This window comes from Hippoglossus stenolepis, chromosome 7, assembly GCF_022539355.2.
Source record: "Hippoglossus stenolepis isolate QCI-W04-F060 chromosome 7, HSTE1.2, whole genome shotgun sequence".
Taxonomy (NCBI): domain Eukaryota; kingdom Metazoa; phylum Chordata; class Actinopteri; order Pleuronectiformes; family Pleuronectidae; genus Hippoglossus; species Hippoglossus stenolepis.
In genome coordinates this window covers 19,709,266-19,715,265 of record NC_061489.1, presented here as the reverse complement: position 1 = coordinate 19,715,265, position 6,000 = coordinate 19,709,266, and positions in this window count along the sequence as shown.

Here is a 6,000-nt window from a genome sequence, read left to right as displayed (position 1 = left end):
GTGACGCCTCACTCTCACCTCGGGGTGTAGACGAGAGAGAAAGAACCTCACAGGTTTCCATGAGATGGCCAGTTGAGAATTCCAACGTCACAGTGATTGATGACGACCACGGCGATGATATATACGATGCCCCCTCCCCGTAGTATAATTTATGAGCAGGCTCGTTTAATTTGTCTGTGGCTTAATTTGGCCCCGTATATATGACTTATTAACGTGTTCGGCAGTTGATGACTTCTACTCTGGAGAAGCAGTGGGCGACTGAAACTAACATGTCCTTTGGCATAGATACGTTCACTGTCATCCGTCCAATCTACATGACCTGACAATTAAGCTAATAAGTGAAAATGGCACCTTCCCAATGCAACTTTAATGAGCACCATGTTGAGAAAGGGATTCTGTTCACGAGGAACCCTTAATGGGCTGCTCCTGATTCCCAGCACTGAGGCAGAAACGGTAAAAGCACTTGAACTAAGGGCTCAGCATAATTGGTCCGTACCCCACAGCTGAACCAAGTCTCGTTGTGTGTCACTCAAACTTTTGCTTTGAACTTGTCAGGTTTAAAAAAAGGTACTTAAACATGTCTGTCACCGGGAAAACCTTCACGAATCCTTTGGGTGCGTGTAGCTCCTGATCTCCAACCCAATGTAAGTGTCCAAAGCCGTTTTTCAGACATGACCTCTGGAGGAACTCTTTCTCCAGAGGTTTATCTTTCACACATGCACAACGCAGCAGGGGATTCTCCACTCAAGACACAACAGGTGAGGGGGGGTGCAGCAGGCACAGGCAGGATGTGAAGAATTTACACCCATGTCGGCCATTTTCATCGAAAACCCTCTTGACATCTTAGTCTGTGTCTTTGTCTGGCACCACTTTTTAAAGCTGAGATATTGAGAGTATTTTAGTTTCTTTAATTTTTGCATCTGTTTCATTTTAGAACCCCCACACTCACTCGCAGAGGATCTCCTGCTGCTTCTCACATGAGCTCCTCTGTAGTTTCAGCAGACTCATGACTCGGGGGGGCGAGCTGGAGAAAGACTCTGGAGGTTCTCACAATCAAAAAGATAATTATGCCTAAAACGGTGACTTTATGTATTTTATTCAATGTAAAAAGTCCCTTTAAATGTTGAGTTAGTGTCAATAAATCAAATAACTTGAAAATGATGACTAATTTTAAACTCATACATAAATATAAACACACAATTCATTTAATGAAATCCCAGTGCAAGTGGACATTTGAGTTCACATTTGCACGTCCTCTAAAGAAGCTCCAGAGGATCTCCGCAGTTCAGTGCATGTCTGAAAGCACCTTAAGGGTTTTCCATTCGTTTATATTGTATCTGATTTTAAAATAGTGAGTGTCATGGTATAATAATATTGCAGTTGTGTTATCATATTTAAGTTGCGACTAGAGCCTGATCAATATATCTTTTATATTTTTTGGGGCCAGTGCTGACGCCAATATCACACATTGACTATGCAGATGACAACTGACCACATTATACACTTCTATACACTCTTTGCCAAAATTAACCAGAGCATAATAACGTATGAAAATAAAGAAAAGAGGAAGAGTCGAGGCACATTTCCTAATCTTTCTATCCAAATTAGGAATAAAGTATCATTTACAATCATCAGACAGCACTGACAAAGTGGCCTTTTGGACTTTTCTCCACTGTTACAGAAATTGGGCTGGTGGCTCAATGTGAAAAAAAACAAGCATCATAGAGACAGAGGGAGACAGACATTGGTGTCTGTGTTGTAATGATGGGCCCAGTGAAGCAGAGCTGTGCGGCCCACTCTGGTTCTATGTGGACGTCGCCTCCATCACGCCTCTCTCGCTCTCTCTCTCTCTCCAGATAACCACGTTTGGTCCCGCAGCTCCGCCCACACACTTACTGTTTGCATGTTGGTATTTTCACTGTTGGTCTGAACACTTGAGGAAAACAGCAGTGCACCATTGCTGACTTGTTTTACATGGATAACAATGTTAGAAAAGAAAGGTCTAGCTGCAAAAATAGTTTTTTTTGTAGCAGGAAATTGTTGTTTATGTTTGTTTTCTACTCTGGTGTCATTAGAGATTTAAATATGCAAACACAAATACTCAAAGTCTGTTTTAATAGACAGAATCTAAAACTCTGATATATCTGGCTCTCTATTAACGGCTGTACTGTTTGAATTATGTATTGTACTAACCTGTAGTTACAGAGTTAGATGGTTATTGTTGAGACTGCATCTTCTTTGTTGTTTTATTTGTGGACTGAAATATGTTTTTTCTCCACAAACTGATCATAGAATATCATCAAATCTGTAATTGAATCGTGTAAATAACAATTAGACTATAATGTTTATTATTATATGACCTGTCCAGGGAGTACACTTCCCTTTGCCCCCTTGTAAAACTCAAAAGGATAAGAATATGGATAATGGATGGATGAATAATTCACATGCAGGTGTTCGGCTTCATGTATTAATATAAAAATAAAATGTTCTTGTACAGTGTAACATGGGCTTCATGTGGTGGTTTGTCTGTGGTTGTCAGCCAGACTGAGTGAAAAGTCCCAGGTCACTTTTCACTCAGTCCTTGTCAGCCAGACGTGTTTAGCCCAACGTGTTCTGCTGGAACCACAATTCTCTCTGTGTGTGTCTGTGTGCAAGTATTTGGTTACCTATTCATTTAGGGACACCTACCAAACACCAGTGCAATGTAACATAACATCTCTGCAATAAACCCTGCCCCGCTGAAGGTTACAATGTTCCGTGTTTATTGCGACTGTTTTCCAGTGCTATTGATTCGATGTTAAGGTCATTTTAGAGGCTGTAGCTGTTAAATTTGGCATCAGGTGTCACATCTTCTTGAATATCACTGTTGGAAAAAACAACCTGCAACATCATTATTTTGGGGAAATATGGCTCACCGCAATCTGTGGGTATCTGCATCAGAATTTACATGCGGTATGTTTTCCTCGACAACCTTAATCCCCCTGCCTTAGGAAGCTGAGGGCTTTGCATTGTTGCCATGCTTGGAAGTTGCCATCCTGCCATCGTATGTAAAGGCTCACTAATAGACCCCAGTGGGGCATCATTCCTATTCCACTGGAGTTGATGACCCCCCTTTCTTTCTTTCTTTCTTTCTTTCCGTCCTTCTTTCTTTCTTTCGCTTATTTTGACTTTTTCCTTCTCCCTCCGTGTGTCTCTCACGGTGACTTGATATTTTTCTCTTGGCTCTTCTCTGCTCTGCCTGTGGGCCTGCGAAATGTCTCTGTCTGAGGAGAAGGCCCCCTCGTCCCTCTGGAAGCCATTAGAGAACCTTTATGAATATGTGCTGAAAGGGCGCTTTTTTTCAGGGGTGGGGACCGAGTGGGTGGGTAGATGAGGGGGATTTATGTGCTATGCTATCATTTGCCTTAGATGCTCGTGTTGTGAACCACCCATGAATGTTTTCCGCGCTTCTGTTTAGAGCGCTGATTTATTTTGTACTTTTGTTTGGGGTTTTTCTTGTTTCTGGTAGCGCTGAGTGCTGCTTGTGTTTAAGTGCAGTGTCTGTGTGGAGGATTTTCTTTCTGTTTTACTGAAGCTGCAGTGCTTAAAAATAATGTTTTAAAAAAGGCCGGCCTTCACAGGCAATGTTTTTCCTATTCATGCTTTCCTAAAATCTCTCTTCAATATCTTCCTCTCTTATCTACTTTTTCTTGTTTTTACAACTAACTTTTTATTTAGAGACGGTAGTAAGTACAACTTTGGGCCCAAACAGAGTATATTGTGTAAGTAAGTGCTCAATTTAAGTGCATTTTTAAAAGGGGGGGAGAAGGCAACAGGGCTCAATTTTCACGGCTTTTACGCATTCTGTTCCCATGAAATAAATATCACATATTTTAAAAGCTTGTATGTTAAATTGAGCCATGGTTAAATATTCAAGACGCTCTTGAAGAGATAGTGGCCAGGATGTACTAAGTGCACCACTTTACTTGTGGCATCTAGCTCTAAATCTGATTGGCCTGACTATGTACTCCTACTGGTAAGCCTGCGGTTTGTCTCTTTATACGTCCAGCGGCACTTTTAACAAGATCGGCCTACCTTGGGGGTTTCCACGCTCTTGTTGATCCGTGCTCGGTGGTAACGAGATCTTATTATGAGCAGTTGCGGATGCAGGCTTTAAAATGAGAGGATAAAAAAAAAGAAAGTGGCAGCGGTGGTGAATGCCCTCTGCTTCTCTCGCTCATTAATTGCAGAGAGGGCAACTGTTTTGAGTACAACCTGATGGTTTGGGCTGCAGGCCTGCCTGGGTCAGACGAAGGCTCCAGTGCTCATGAATCATGCTACCTGGGAATAGGAGTCCAGCTGAGGTCCAGAGGGGGGGGGGGGGTGTAAGCATTTCCACAAACGCCTCATCGACAGCACAAATGGGCTCTGGAGGTCCTGCAGGCTCAAACAATCAATCAGAGACCATTTTATCATAATTACACCGAGGGAGTCATGGTGCTGAGCCGTCCACAGCAGCACATGTCCCTTCCCTCCACCTCTCCCATGACTTCTTCTGTCAAGTGGTTAGTCTGATGCTTTCTTTCTATTCCCTCAAGGACCTCCATCTTCATCCTCCCTCCACTTCTCTCTTCTTTTTCCCATCTCCGGTTCTGGCCTTTATCTATGGCCCTTCATTTGCCCTCCATTTTGATCCGCCTGTCAGTATTTTCTGTTGCCCGGTGCCGACTTTACACACAAATACACGTGCACACTTGCAGACTAATAGACAGGCACATGCATCGCAACATGCTGCAGATTGTGGGGAGAGGATAGATGAGAGGTGATCTGATGGAGTCTGTAGGGGAGAGGGAGATGGCTATGTAGGGCACAGTGTGTGGATAAAGTAATGATTTCTCCTTCACACCTCCCTTGCTAATTAGTGCAGACTGCCTGCTGCCTGGAAGGGGGTGGTGTCTAGGGAGCCCTGCTATTTGTCTTGAAGAATTACCGACAAGGAATTCACGTTGCTCCTTAATCCCACAGATACTGGACAGAATTCAGCATTTACCTGACTGCAGCCACCTGTCAATTTGGTTTAATGATTGCAATGATCATTTTTAGCCTCCACTCCTCTGTGCAGCCACGCAACTGGGACGTGGCATAAGCTGTGGCCTGCTTCACCTCCCCTGTGAGTCCCTCAGTGCAGACTGTTTATGTGTCCTCATGCTGCAGACTCCCCCCACGCTGGTGCGTCAGCGACATCCCTCCATCATCTCCTATTTGTCGCCTGCTCTCCACTCTTCCTCAAACCTGCTGTCTCTCCGCCCCCCATTCATTTTGAGAGGTGTCATCACAATGGAGACATCACTTTGCTGTATGTCAAGTGTGTAAATATGACATACATTTGCGGTAATAGAAAACTACTGTAGGTATTAACCCTAACCAACAGGTCAAGCTGAAATCCAACCACTGGTGCTAGATGCTGAAATTCCAAATGCATTTTTCTTTTATTAATTTGCAGAGGAAAGCGCTGAAGAGGCAAATGACGGAAAAATAGTTACTTACAGATTTACTGTATGTGATAGGTGTTTGTGTGGGAATCCCATTAACATTATTTAGCCTGAGGTGGAACTCATCTCCATAGCAGCTGCATCTGACAAGCCTGCCATGGCATGACAGAGAAGCCAATCATTAATGTCAGCCAGAAGAAAAAATAAGTATTATGTTTCCCTGGAAGTACTACCCGGTAATGATGTCCATTTCCATGCATTCTGAACTTTTCTCCACTGGACTAATAAGATGAAACTTTAATGATATCTCTGGGTGTATTGTTCGCTTCCCATTACCAGATTGTAAAACAACAAAGCAAACAGAAATGTAATTCAGATAAGATTGGGGTAAGTAGAGGCTCGCTAAAAAAATGGACAGTCACTCAGATGAAATTCCACTCACGAGTTTTTGTTTACAGCACATCAACACCAGTGCACCCTTATCACCAAAAGCTCTCAAATCTTGTTTTCTATCCAAGTTGACCTCTTT